This window comes from Dromiciops gliroides, chromosome 3, assembly GCF_019393635.1.
Source record: "Dromiciops gliroides isolate mDroGli1 chromosome 3, mDroGli1.pri, whole genome shotgun sequence".
Lineage (NCBI taxonomy): Eukaryota > Metazoa > Chordata > Mammalia > Microbiotheria > Microbiotheriidae > Dromiciops > Dromiciops gliroides.
In genome coordinates, this window is record NC_057863.1 from 193,648,021 (window position 1) to 193,663,735 (window position 15,715).

Sequence of the window (15,715 nt, forward strand, 5' to 3'; positions counted from 1 at the left end):
AGTCAGAAAGAATAGAAATTGCTATGGAATTAAGAGTGAAATTGTGTTTTGCAATACTCTTTTGCAGCCTCCCTTTAACACATCTCTATACCTGAAACAAAGATTTGGACATGTTTATTTTTTATGAATGTGACAGACTTCTGCAGTAGCTTGGGCAAGTTTGCTGAGCAACAATTGTTTTTAAGATACATACTCCCATGTTTTTGTGTAGCTATGTATATACAGTAAGGCTAAAGGAATATACATGTTACTTCAAGTACTCTTAACATACATGTATAGTTTCAGAACCTACACTAATTTTTTTGGTGATTAATTCAGGTTAATGCATCAAACTCTTATTAAAAAGCTACCATACATAAGGTCCTCTGTTAGGTGATGGGGAGACAAACATACAGACCCCGTACTCAGGTAGCTTACAACCAAATGTGGGGAGTAAGTACAATAGGTCCAGTCAAAGTACTATTACATATTTGAGGAAGGAGAGCTCACTTTTATGAGGAGGGTGCAGAGGGAGAGGCCATCTTTGACATGACCAAAGTCAAGGGTACTGTTGAAAAAGAAAAAAAGACATGAAAGGGGAGTTATAAAATACAGTTTCTTAACATGATTGACTTCCTGGCCAAAACCACTGTGAATAGTGGGACAATCATTATTATTGGATATTTACTTATTTAAAAAAATTATGCTATTACATATTTTACTGATGCTATATTTTTGGATTGATTTATATGCTGTTAATCTAAGAAATCATATGAACAATTTTGAGATTCTTCCCAAATCATATGTTTTTTTAAAAATAATAATTAAATAAAACATGCTGCTCTCTTCACACCAATCTCCATCTATTATCTGACACTCCTGTACCCAACCTGGGGTGGGATCCTGATGGACCAGAACCACTGCACAATTCCATAGCCATCTTCATTCCATACCTTTGCTCAATAGAGCATTCCACATCCAGTTCTACAAACAATAATTAAAAGCAACACTATCACTCCTGGAAAGACTGACTCAATTAAGTATTTTTATGGCTCCACCCAACATCTCTGTGACTCTTCATGTCAGAATATTTTTTGTTTGTTTGTTTCTGGTTTTCTTGTTATTCAAGCATTTCTGACCCTTTATGAAACCATTTGGAATTTTATTGGCAAAGAAACTGGAGTGGTTTGTCATTTCTTTTTCCAGTGGATCCATTTTGTCAGGCAATCAGCTTAAGTGACTTGCCCCGGTATCACAGAGCAAGGAAGTATCTGAACCTAGATTTTAAATCATGTCTTCTTGTCTCTAGGCCCAGTGTTTCTATCCACTGAGCCACCATTGCCTCCTTTCTGGTTTCTACTTCTCTAAATGCATTGTCTTACCCAATTAGAATGTAAGCTCTTTGACCAAAGGAACTGTTTTGCCTTTTTTTTTTAAAGTGCTTAGCAAAAAGTATGCACTTAAATGTTTTTTAATTCATTGTTGGACTTTAATTTGAAGGAAATGACAAAACTGTTACTTTAAAGAATTAACAATAGGAGTAATCTGTGGTAAAGGTTCTCTCCTCTTTTTTTTTTGTGGTAAAGGTTCTCTTTAAAAGAGGATTATATCTCAACTATTGTACCTTTGAAAAGACCAATCTTTCAAAAAGCCCAGAATGCACACCTTATTTTAATAAACTAGAAATTCTAATATGGCATTTTCCAATTCATACTTTGAATTCCTTTGAATTTAATCTTAACCAGGTACAAAATTCTTATTAATTTTAAGAAACTTATCTATATAAATTCTTCTCAGAAAGAGAATCTAAAGCTTATAAATCAGGTTTAAAATAAATAATATTAGAAAAAAAAGGTCAATACAAAGAAGCTAAACATTTTTGATTTTGAGTACATTTGATCATTTTTTCTGCATTTAAATACAGAGAGATGGGCTGAATATGTTTCTAACACAAATAATGAAGAATTTGGGGTATAGGAGAATGTGCTCACCTAGTGTTCAATTTAGAAAGGGAACTAATTACTAGAAAAGCCTTTTGGGACATTTATGTCAGATTTATTAGATTGACAGAAAATAAATCTTCCTTAAGATAAAAACAATAAAAAGCTGTAAGACTTGTAGATCATGGATTTAGAATGGACCTTAGAGGTCATTTAATGTGATGCTATAATTTTACAGGTAAGGAAACTGAGGTGCCAAGAGATGACTATGACATTGCTTAGGCTCACAAGGCAATAAGTAAGGAAGAATTTGAAATTGGGTACCATAACTTTATGTTTAGCACTCTTCCCATTGCACCAAATCTGCCTTCCTGCATGGATTTTATTATTTGTTAATCCTTTATTTTTTAAAAATATAATTTTTATTGATAGGAGTTTGAATCTTAGCTACAAGGAATCATATTCTTTTTGTTGTATGTATTATGATATGATATGGGTAATTTGAGATTCTACTTCATGCTGGGTCAATCAAGCTCTTGGATTCATTCCTTTTCTTTTTCCTTACGTATATTTAAGAATTTATCTCTTGTATTTTATTCTCCATGATCAGATGTGGAATATTAGAAACCGGGTAGAAAAAACGAGCATGAGGTCTATCCTAGGTGGGATTTTTTTTTTTTAGTATAACAAAGTTAATATATGCATTTGACAAGGAAAAAAATGTCCAACACATCTGTTCCCTTCCTCATAAAGTGCATATGTGCTGCTTATCAGATAATACACAAAATACCTCTGATGTTATGTTCAAAAGTGAACAATTATTTCAATTAAAAGCATTAATTAAAATAATTATGAGTTCAGAGGTATATACTGAATTTAGCCCTAATTTATACAATTAACTTCAGTTACACAGGGAAAGAGAACAACAAAGCTGCTTATCTAAAATATTTATTTAAGTAAAATATATAACTGGAGATTGTACCAGATATATAATAACACGTCGAATAATATTTTGGGACTGCAAGTGCATTTCCCCTGGTTGTAAGCTAATGAAACCCCTACGGGTAGGGTGGGTTTGGCCAGATTGCAAGGCTTTTAAAATACAGCATATCATTGATCTTTCCTCAGTTTCTAACTGTGTTTTAAATGAAACTCATTTAAAGGTGTAGTTGCTAACTCATAGAAAATTAGCTTTCTCCCAGGTGTTGAATTACTGGGAAAGTGGTATTTCTCTGCATATAAAATATGTATTATGTTCCTAGTTCTCCTTGTAGCTGATTGAGGGAAATAAAATTTCAGTTATAGATAAACATAAGCCAGAAATAGGAGACCTGAAAAAAGAGGTTTGGGGTGTGTATCAGAAAATATTCCATGATTAAGCTTCAATTTTGTACAATTTCCATCCTCTATTAATTTAATCTAACATAGAAGTATGTACCTTAACTTATGAGCAGAGATACACAGACCTAGACCAGTTTGAAAAGTCATGTAAGGCTATCTGAAAGGGAGACACTGTCCTTTGGCTTTTCCAATATTACAGATACATTCTATGGGTCTGGTGTTTCAAGAATTTTGTGTACTTGTGAGAAAAATTTCTCATCTATATTTCACTGGATGGTTTGATGAGAATTGTGTCTGGGGTAGATGCCAACTTGCCCAATACGCAGGTGGACTAGAAGGGGCTTCACAATAATATAATCAAAGGAAAGTGAACTGGTTTCAAATGACAGCAAACTTGGTAATGTTTACTTTTAACCCATTTCATCTCAGTAGCTTTCCTAATTTTTAACCACTAATGTTGGGCATCCTGAATATGTGAATAATTGATAATTGATGGGTCTGGGGACAGAAATGGAATGGAATGTTTTTGATCACTTTTCTTGCCACCATTCTAGGAAAATTGGGTTCATGGAGGAATTATCCGATTTAAAATTCACCTTGGAAATAACCTAATGGGGGGCAGTTTAGGCCCACATTCCTGTTTCATATTGAATTTGCCTTGTGTTACCATCACATTATAGTGTTTCGCCAGACCCATAGGGTTTGTGGAAAAAATATAGGATACAAAATATTGGAACATAGCTTAGTCATTGAATGTAGGTTGACCTTGCTCTTAACAGGTAATAGGGTTCTTACCAGTTCCAGTTGGTTTATTTTCCTAGATTAGCCAGTTATCTATTAATCTCAGTAAACATGAGGAGTGCGCTTTTTTGCTTGAGCTATCAGCCTCCTTTCTTATGAGGTCAAAATTCTATCTCTGGAAATCACTCTGAAATCACAAGCTATTTTTATCCCTAGACATATCACTTGAACACATCTCCTTTCTAATAACCATTTCTATTCTTAGAAAAAAAAAAAAAAAAATCCTTACTAATGTTGCACCTTAGGGAGCTTTTTTCTTAACTGACTTCCTCATGGAAAGCAAATAAACTCATTGCCACTCATCAAAACTATCCCAATCTTGATCAAATCATTCTTTCTGATTCCTTTAAAAAATAGTTCTCTCTTTCCCCCCTCAGAATCTGCCACAGATAATGAGTGAAAAAATAATAGCACACATTTCTGTAGTGCTTTAAGGTTTATAAAATGTAACCTGGGTGCTCTCTTCAACTAGGAATAATTCCAAGTAAACCTGCCAAGTGGTTATTGCTACATCAGGATATATTACTTCTTTAGCAAATTGTAGTCTTGGTAGTGGTGACTATCTTTTCTTCTCCCCTACCCTGTAACTACAGATTCTTTCAATTATACCTTACCCATTATTTTACACAAGTTACAACTCATAGTTTGGGCATCTTGAGCCCCATTTAGACCACACATCCTTCCCTGAAATATAAGTGCGATATATCATGGGGAAAATAGTATGCTGAATTTTCTTTATTGACTTACTTTATTGACTCAGTTCCCTTCAATCATTTGCAAAGATTTGCTTTCCTTAGGAAGTAAAGATCAAACACCAATAAATGCCTTATACTATGTGATGTGAATGCTGCCTCCAATACCATTGAATTAATAGTTATGTTTTTGCTAGCATACAAAAATTAAATGAATAGATATTTGTCCATATTATCTCATAGAGCATGATAAATTATATGACTAAAGGGTTAAAGTAGAATCAGCCAACATTATCATGCAGTACAATACAGCACCTTTGTGCTTAGCATTATTAGCTGGACCATTAAAAAACCATATGTAAGTAGTTTACAAATTTTGCAACCAGTGGATTTTTGTAAATTTGAAGGTGCTTGCCCAAGCGTGGGGCCTAATTATAGTTTCCTTTTGGCTGAGACCATACCATTATAAATGCTACCCCCAGAACTAACTGTGAACACAGTTGCATGAAAAACCTACAGCTTGGAAGTGTGCCCTGTCCATCCCAGGATCACAGCTCAACTTTATTATAAAGTTAAAAGTGAAGAAAGAGGCTGGAAAATGAGCAAACAATAAAAAAGATCCTGACTATAGAAAGTTTCTATGGTGACAGGGAAGATCAAAACAAAAACTCATAAGAAGACACAAAATAATAAATGAAATAAATTGTTCATTGAATGAAATAATGAATGTGATTATAAAATTATTTTTGATTCACATAAATTTCTGAGGAATTGTAATAGTAATCATCTATTTGTCACAAAGAATGCTCTCAGTTACAGGCATTTTTTTTTTTGGTGGGACAATAGGGGTTAAATGATTTCCCCAGGGTTGCACAGCTAGTATTTGTCAAGTGTCTGAAGCCAAAATTCAACTCAGGTCCTCCTGAATCCAGGGCCAGTGCTTTATCCACTGCACCACCTAGCTGTCCCACAGGCATTTTTAAGAGATCACCAGGTAAGGCCAAGATGGTGGAAGAAAGGCAGTGACTTCCCTGAGCTCTACCCAAGACCCCTCTAAATACCTTCAAATAATGCCATAAGATAATTCCTGGAGCAGCAGAACCCACAAAAGGGCAGGGTGAAATAATTTTCTAGCCAAAGACAGATTTGAAGGCCAACAGGAAAGGTCTGTTGTACTGGGGTGAGAGTGGAATGCAACCCTATGCAGGCTGTGGCAAGCAGACCCAGCCCTAGCCCCAGAGAACTGGGCCTCAGGAACCTCTGAATCAGCTGTGTGGCAGCAGTTGCTTCTGGAACGTAGCCCATGGACAGTGAGTGGGTAGAGTGGTTGGCCAGGGGGAGATTAGAGAGGTCACTTTCCTGGTGCTTAGGGAGAACTTTGTTGTTTTGGTCTTGCTGTCATCCAGGTCTCAGTCTAGGGTGGTGGTCCCAGGTTGGGGAGGGGCCCAAGCACAAAAGAGCTTGCAACTACAGGGGAGCAGGGCTTTGTTCCAGCCCCAGGGCAGAGAAGCAGGCCTATGGTTGCTTTCAGGCCAGGGCACAGGCCAAGGGAGTAGTAAACATACCTTTCCTTAGATAGTGCCACTTTGGAAGAACTAAGAACTTACAAATTCCTAGAAGTATCTCAGAGAACAGCTGCTCAAACTCCCTGAAGCTTGGAACAGTGTGCCCTCCAACCTGGAAGCAGTGTTCCACTTTGAGAAGGAGCTAAGAGTAAAAAAATAGGCTGAGAAAAGGAGCAAACAGAAAAAAATGCTGACCCTAGAAAGTTTCTATGGTGACAAGGAAGGTAAAAATATACACTCAGAAGATAACAAAGTCAAAGCTCCTACATACAAAGCTTCCTAGAAAAAAAAATATGAATTGGTTCCAGGCCATAGAAGCACTCAAAAAGGGCTTTGAATATAAAGTAAAAGAGGTAGAGGAAAAAATGGAAAGAGAAAGGAGAGTGATGCAAGAAAGTCATTAAAAAAAGACAAAAGCTTGAAAAGACAAATTGGCCAAATGGAAAAGGAGGTAGAAAATCCCTCTAAAGAAAATAACTCCTTAAAAATTAGAATTGAGCAAATTGAAGGTAATGACTTTATGAGAAATCAAGACACAAAGCAAAACCAAAAGAATGAAAAAATAGAAGGCAATGTGAACTATCTCCTTGGAAAAACAAGTGACCTGAAAAATATATCCAAGAGAGATAATTTAAAAATTATTGGACTACCTGAAAGCCATGATCACAAAAGAACCTAGACATCATCTTCCAAGAAATTGTCAGGGGAGATTGCCCTGATATTCTAGAACCTGAAGTTAAAAGAGAAATTGAAAGAATCCACCTCCTGAAAGAGATTCCCCAAATGAAAACTTCCCAGAATATTATAGGCAAATTCCACAGCTCCCAGGTCAAGGTGAAAATATTGCAAGCAGCCAGAAAGAAACAATTCAAGTATTATGGAGCTACGGTCAGGATAACACAAGATCTAGCAGCATCTACATTAAAGGTTCAGAGGGCTTTGAATATGATATTCCAGAGGGCAAAGGAACTGGGATTACAACCAAGAATCACCCACCCAGTAAAACTGAGTTTAATCTTTCAGGGGGAAAAGTAGGAATTCAAGGAAAAAGAGGCCTTTCAGGCATTCATGATGAAAAGACCTGAACTGAATAGGAAATTTGACTTTCAACTACAAGACTCAAGAGAAGCATAAAAAGGTAAATAGGAAAAAGAAATCATTAGGGATATTAAAAGGTTAAACTGCTTACATTCCTACATGGGAAGATAATACATGTAACTCATAAGAACTTTCTCATTATTAGGGCAGCTGAATGGAGTATATTTAGACAGGGCACAGGTGTGAGTTGAATATGAAGGGATGATATCTTTAAAAAAAAGAAAATTAAGGGGTGAGAGGAAAACACTGGGAGAAAGGGAAAGGGATAGGTTGAATGGGGTAAAGTATCTCACTTAAAAGAAGCAAGAAAAAGTTTATGGAGTGGAGGGGAAGATGGGAGAGGTGCAAGGGAGTGAGTAAGCCTTACTCTCATCAGAATTGTCTCAAAGAGGGAATAACATACACACACAATTGGGTATAGTAATCTATCTTACCCAGCAGGAAAGTAGGAGGGGAAGGGCATAAGGAGCTAGGGGGGTGAAAGAAGGGAGGGCAGATTGGGGGAGGGGGGAGTCAGAAGCAAAACACTTTTGAGGAGGGATAGGGTGAAAGAAGATAGAAAATAGAGTGAATGTCATGGAGAGTGAATAGGATGGAGGGAAATCCAGTTATCAATAGTATCTGTGAAAAAAAATTGAATCAAGTTTGCCTCAGTTCTCAAACACATAGACAACTGAGTCAAATTTGTTAAAATAAGAGCCATATCCCAATTGATAGATGATCAAAAGACACGAAGTTTTCAGATGAAAGAATCAAAGCTCCCTATAGCCACGTAAAAAAAATTATCTAAGTAAGTATTGATTGGAGAGATTCAGGTCAAAACAATTCCGGGTACTACCTTACATCTATTGGATTGTATAATAGGACAACAGAGGGAATGACAAATGTTGTAGAGGATATGGGGAAAATGAGATATTGATACATTCTTGGTAAAGTTGTAAATGGATTCAAACATTCTGTAGAGCAATTTGGAAATATGGCCAAAGGGCTATAAAACCATGTATACTTTTTGACCTAGTAAAGTACCACTACTATGTCTTTTCCAAAAAGAGATTAAAAAAAGTTGAATTCAAAATTGGGGAGATGCCCATCAACTACGGAATGGCTGAACAAATTGTGGGATGAGATTATGATGGTACACTATTATGCTATAAGAAATGATGAGCAGGATGATATCAGAAAAACCTGTAAAGACTTACATGAGCTGATGCAAAGTGAAAAGTACTGTTTACAAAATAACAGCAATATTGTAAGATGATCTACTGTGAATGACAGTTCTTTTCAGCAATATCATGATACAAGACAACTCTGAAGAACTTATGAAAAATGCAATCCATCTAGAGAGAGAAAAAGAAACTGATGGTATCTGAATATATTGAAGCACATTTTTGTTGGTTCATTTTTTTTTTGTCTTCTTTCTAAGAGGGCAACATTTTGTATGACTACACAAATATAACATTTGGAAATTGGTTGACTTATTAAGGGGGGGATAGGGAGGGCGAGAGGAAGAGAATTTAGAAGTTTTAAAAGTTTTTAAAAAGTTTTAAAAATCAATGTTAAAATTTGTTTTTACATGTAATTTGGGAAAATAAAATTCTAAATAAGTTGGAAAACAAAAAAGATACCATTAGGTTAGAAGAGAACTGACTCAGGAATTGGGAGATAGGGTTTCAGTTCTTCCATTAATTCACAGAAGTGAAATAAGCTATTTCCCTTCCTTGGACCTCGGTTTTCCTTATTTATCAAATTAGGGACTTGTATTAGATAATATCTAAGATCCCTTCCTTCTCAACAGTTGAAAGATTCAATAATTTTAATTGCATCAACTTAAAATAAAAATCAACAATAACAATAAGCAATACCAAATCCTACTTTAAAAATGTTTACCAATTTCTGTTAGTTTTATGTTGAATTTAAGAGAAAAGCTATACTTCTCAACTAGATTTCACTAAGATCTAACTGCTTGAGAGAGAGTTCTTGCTCATAACCCCCCCCCCAAATTCAAAAGGCCAAGTTATCAGTTACTTAAAAACTAGATGGATGTACTCTACTAGAATTAGTGGAACATTGACCTTACTTTTGCTTCACAATTCACAATGTGTTTTGTCTTATCATAGCAGTGATGGATTTGTTGATTAGCAGGTTTATTCCACCACTCATACTTAGCTTTTCCTTTATACTACTACTGAATCATTTCCTCAGCAGCTTTTCCAGCATAAAAACACCCCTGCTCTGGAAACTTGCATCAAAGCTCTTTCTACCTTTTTTAGAAAATAACAAACATTTTTATTTATAGTTTTGAATTCCAAATTTTATCCCTCCTTCCCTCCCTCCCCTCCCTCTACCTTTTTTTTTAAAAGTTAGGATACCCCTCCCCCCTCCCCCAGTTAAGTACTGGATTGTTGAAAATCTTGAAATTCATTCTCTCTCTCTCTCTCTCTCTCCAATAACGCGAAATCAAAGATGTACTACCTTTTTTGTTCTTTCCCTCAACATTAAGTTTTTGTCAAATAGAAAATATTTCTAATTATCACAGTATAAGATTAAATAATTTCATGATTCAATAGGAGAAATAAGTTTTTCCTATCCTATAGCCTCTTCATATCTTCTTCAAAAAGAAGCTGAATGCACACTTCTGTGTATATTGTATTGAGGATTTCTTTGATGTATGTGTTGGACTAGATGGCAATTATAGGCCCCTTTCCAATTCTCAAATTCTATGATGCTTCCATTAATCGATAAAGAGTTGTTTAAATGATTTTAAGAAGCTGTGTCCTCTGCATTACTATAAGATTGCCTCTTTATCTGTGCTGTTAAGTTAATTACAAAACTGCTTGGAGTGAGGGGACATTTTGTTTGCCTAGTCAGCAGTTTGAATGAGATTAATCTTCTAGCAACACTTAATGGAAAGTAAATCACATATCAACATGCTCTAACAATATAATGATGAAATAGCAAACGAATCACTTAATTAAGTATCTGATAAATAACCAAGGCATACCTTGCTTTTAGATTTTATAATAAAAAAGCCCTGATACTATCTTTTGGTCTTCCATAAAATAAGGGCAAGAGTATGAATATTAATATACAGCTGTTATGAGATTATTGTTGAAATGGATTATTGCTTGGATCATAAGAGGAGACTGTTTAATTAAATTAATGATTATTGATCTCTCAGACCATGGAATTACAATAGATTCTGTGGGATGCGTATATATAACATCATGTCTATTCTAACAGGATAATGATCCAACATAAGGAAAATAAATAACACATAGTTATAATAGAAACATATATGTATGTAACCAAATCTTGCCTTTGTATGGTTAGTTTCTGTGCTAATTCTCTGCTTTCCAGGGGCTGGTAGGCAGGAAGGGGAGATTGCTTTTGTTGGAATTCTTTATTTTCCAATGATCAATATAATTTGATAGATTATGGTCCCACATACTCTCTGCCTTTTAGAAAAGTGGCTCTGTAAGATTCAACAATTCCACAGAAACAGTTGTGACTTCCTGTTATCTACCATTAATTAATAATAGCAGAATTTACAGTAACCTAAATTTTGTCTTGCAGTAAGCATATCCTGAAGATGTTTAGCCTTCAGGAACAAAAGAAGATATTACCATCAGCAGCAACAACAACAACAAATTTATGGAGTGTCAATTCTGCATAAGGATTTTACATTTTATTAATAATACAATAATAATGCATGAGACAGAGTCCATGCCCTCAAAGGGGTTACATCTAATCCAGTAGTTAGCACATAGAGATACAGATTCTATCTACTAAATTAGAATCCTGAGAAGATAGAAGAGTGGGGAGTTTTCTTAGGGAAATACTTTCTCTAACATAATACGATAATAAATAATACAAATATATTTCCAAAATGTGTAATAATCAGTAATGACAGGAAGAAGAAAGGGAAAAAATAAGATACTACAGAAAAATAACTAAAGACCAACTCATCAAACCAATTTCTCCTGGGACTTACCTGATATTCCTATCTTTTGGTCTTCTTTATAGCTGACTGTATATCTCATGAGCAAGGGCAGGTCTTAGACTCTTAAGGATTTAGCGACATTTGACAAAGATTTAGCAAATTTGGGCAAAGATTTTGGTAGCTTATTCCTCTCCTCTTCATATTCACAAACAAAAGTCCATAGGAACTTACCCCAATACTCTCTTTGACCTTGGGTCAATCAAAGGACTAGTAACAATCAGTTTTAGAGAGAATCGTACAAGCCAGAAGGTTGGAATTGTTTAAGATTGAGAAAAGATTGCACTACATTAGCCACTTTGAGTCTCCCTGAAGCAGAAAGATGTTCAACTTCATCCAAACGTAGTGAGTGGTGTGAGGAAATAAAGAACAGACAACAAGAGTTTGGAAGGGGGGCATACAACTAGTTTTATGAAGGAAAAATATTGGCAGAAAGAAGAACATTTTTATCAGTATTATATAAAATTATCAGAGTGATGTTTAAACACAGACCAAAGCTGATGGAGAAGAAAAGAAAAAAAATGGAAGAAAAGAGTGAATTGAATAAATGCTTATTGGTTGATTGACATATAACTCCTAAAAAGAAAACTGAATAAAAACTTCTGCATTTCAGAAGTGTTTAGAGCAACTGGAAAATGAAATGAAAAATTCAAAGAAATAATGGCATATATTAATACTCTTAAGATGTCAGCAGCTTTAACTAATTTTAGACTAAAATATTTAGAACAAAATACACAGACATTTTCAATAATAGTAGATTCTCTGAAAAAGAATAAAAGAATTAGAAAATATGCAGAGAAATAATAATGGAATAAAATATAAAAGAAACAAGACTTCCTAGTTATGAAAATGTGTTCTAAAAAACAAAAGTACTGAATTTGAAGATACTTTTCAAATAAATTATCCAAAGATACAAGGTCTTTCAGAAAAATATCTTGAAAAAAGAAAATGAAAACGTCATACTTCAAATAATCATGAAAAAATATTGCCAAGAAATTTTGGAGATAGACAGAAAATTATACCATTAGATAATTCATGACACCAACAGAAAGAAACACCAAGTTTAATTATCTGAGATGTGTTAAATTCAAATTCAGAATAACTTCAAAGAAAAAAATGTTGAGAAAGAAATGAATCATACCTTTCACATTCTGGAGAGAAATAATCATAATATAGGATTAACCCATGGTAGCAAGAAACCAGAGTTAAAACAAATAAATAAAACAAAACAAAACAAAACAAACAACAACAACAACCACCAAAACCAAAACAACAGATTGTACTAAAAAAAAATCATAACCTGCAAAGCAAAGCTATTTAAGAAATTAGATGTTCAGTAAAAATAATTTGAATCTTTACTTCAAAGGAACCTAGAGTTGAATAAAATATTCAACATACAAATATCATGTAATTTTAAATAATTTTGAATACTAATGAAAGACTAATGAAATGTTTGTTTTCATTTAACTAGGGCTAGATGAGAACAGAAGATGTGGTGGGAAAGTTTGATGTTTGATATTCTTTAATAATCTACCATGTGGTCTGAGAGAGAGCAAATAAGAAGTCAAAGAGAGTATCACTTATTTAAAGGAGATAAGCAGTAAAAGGTATATGAAAAGAAAAGGTAAAAGAATTGAATTAATTTTTTAGGGGAAAAAAATCATCCAATTATTGGTAAATTGAACCAGGTCATGGGGTAAAATAGAGGAATGCTTTTTCAAATGGGGAGTAGAAACAAGGTCCAGATAATCACTGTGCAGGCCTGAAGAGAGATGGATGAAAGTTTTTCAATTTCTACTCCTTACTTTGGGGGTAAGTAAAAAAGTAAGGATAAGACACTTATGGAGAAGGACATAGAGGAAGGAGTAGGAGATGGGTACAGGGAGCAGAAAGGGAATTATTTCAGAGCTTCACAAATTTATCCCATAGAGGTAAGAGTAGTGAGACAAAGGTCTTATAATTAACTCTGCAAGGGAATAAGGACTTGGAAACTTTAAGAGAATATCTATTTGAGAAGGTATCATGTATTCTAAGAGTCTAAGTGTTTGGGACCCAGGGAATGCACTACTTTGAAAGGGTTGAAAGATTACAGGGATCATGATATGATGACAAAAGGAGTAAGAATCAAGAAAAAAATGAAGATTGGATCTCATCCTCTCCTTTTTCCATAGAATGGGGTTATATAATAATTCCCACTGCAAATAACTCACATTGAGAACAAACATTCCTGGGAATGAGAATTCTAAAATTGGTAAGAGTTAAGGGGCTAGTTGAAATGAGATAAAGTGTAATAAAGAATATGGAAAGAAAATGACTCAGCTTAGAAACATATAATTAATTATTTTCACTGAAATATAAAAATGGACATGAAGCCTTTCCTGATCTGTGCCTACCCCAGTTGCTAGTGCCCTACATTCTCAAATGGTCTTGTATCACATACTTGTCCCACATATGCCATATACTACACACATATGTATATAGAAACACATAAAATCTTTACATTATTATTTCAACAGATACAAACCAATATTTCTACAAAATACAGCTCTCAATTATAGTAAAAGAACAAAAAGCACACCAAAAAGCAGAGGAACAAAAATGAGTAGGATGGTAAAACCAGATAGGTTTTTAGCTCATTTGAATTAGTGCCACATTTAGCTGGAGAGCCAATTCTACTTCTGCCTCGTTTTAAGTACAGGCGCATTTTCATATCACTGACTCAGACAAGACATAAGAGGTTGGAAACCTGATCTTAGCTTGGCTAACGTGAGACTATTCTGAAAGTATGATGGAACATGTAGACAAGTAATACTCAGTAAAAGGACATAAAAGGACTCACACTCTGCATTAAAAAGATAAGAAAACCAAAAAACTTGTTCTGTGATAGTGATTCCTATATTCTTAGATTATTAGAAAATGAGTACACATGAAGGAGAGAAAAAAAATAGTTATCTACAACTATTTGCACCACATAATGATCAAAGTGCAATGACCCAGTGGATAACCTTATCAAAGAAAGGGTATGGCAGCTAATGTTTTTTATAATTCTTGCCTTCACATCATGGTTCAGGAATTACTCCTTTAGTCTCTGCTGATTGGTCAGAATCACCTTTTTATCCCAAACCCCTTCTTAAGCACTTTATCACATCCAACTCTGGTCACAGAGTACTATTTACTTTTGCAGCTGCTCAAGGATGAATGGGAATATACTCTATGCTAAGTTGGGCATGTAATTTATGGTGTTGCCCATGCGGTATCAGCTCAGAGGTATTGTACTAAGCAAATCCTTAGTACAGCTTCATTTTTTGCTTTGCAAAGGATTGTGAATTTCTCATAGACATTCCAAACCAAATATAAATGATTATGTTTGTCCTACCTCCTATTTTAGTTATGATTTAAAAACTATTCTTTTCAGAATATCAGTTGGTCTCTCAGCCAAGCAATATGTAATTTTCTAAGCTTTGGATATCAAGTTTTTGGTTAAAAAGTTCTTTTCATTAGAACAAACATGGAAACAGCTATATTTTATGATGTTAACTGTATACTTATCATCAAGCTTATAAGTAGAGAATTAAAATCATGGGATATAAGAGCTGGAAGTTATTTTTACGGATAATCTAGTCTAACCCATCTCATTTGATTAGAAACTGAAGGTCAGATAGATCATGTGACCTGTTCAATTTCACACAGTTTGTCAGTGTCATCTATGGGAAGAAAATCCAGACCTTCTGATTCCTAGTTTAGTACCAGTTCCATTGTGATAAAATTGAATGGGTCTAAGTTAGGAATTTATAGCATAGCTTTAAATCATAAACAATACATAACACATGTAAAGAAATTCTCAGTGATTTATAGAAAAAGCAATGAAAATGATCCAAGTCCTTCCAGTGGGATGCTAAGGGGAAAGAAGAGTTAATTATGCACACTTCAAAATAAATGTACTTAAAGGAATGAAATGTGACTTTTGTAGTTACAGCATATTACCAGGTTATCTTTAGAATGTTTGAATTATTATGGAAGGGCAATTTCTATTCTTTATTTTCAAAAATTGAGCAAGGAAAAGTAGGATGTAAATTGCATATAAGAAGGAAAGATATTTGACTGTAATGCTTGAGAATCATTACAATTTATGAAAGGTTTTATGATCTTCATTAGAGGCCTTGGATGAGTGTAGGGCCTATAGTGAGAAGATATCTGGTTTTTAACTGTTCCAGATATTAGTTGGGTAACCATGGACAAGTCCACTTCTCCTTGCTGAGCCTCAATTTTCTTATTGATAAATGGGGATAATAATCCTGTGCT

General features: G+C 34.4%; 1 protein-coding gene across 3 annotated transcripts in view; it reads right to left on the reverse strand.

Annotated features, from left to right (window-relative positions):
* ROBO1 (roundabout guidance receptor 1) overlaps positions 1-15,715 on the reverse strand; it is a 976,778-nt gene that overhangs the window by 870,694 nt on the left and 90,369 nt on the right. The window lies entirely within an intron of this gene.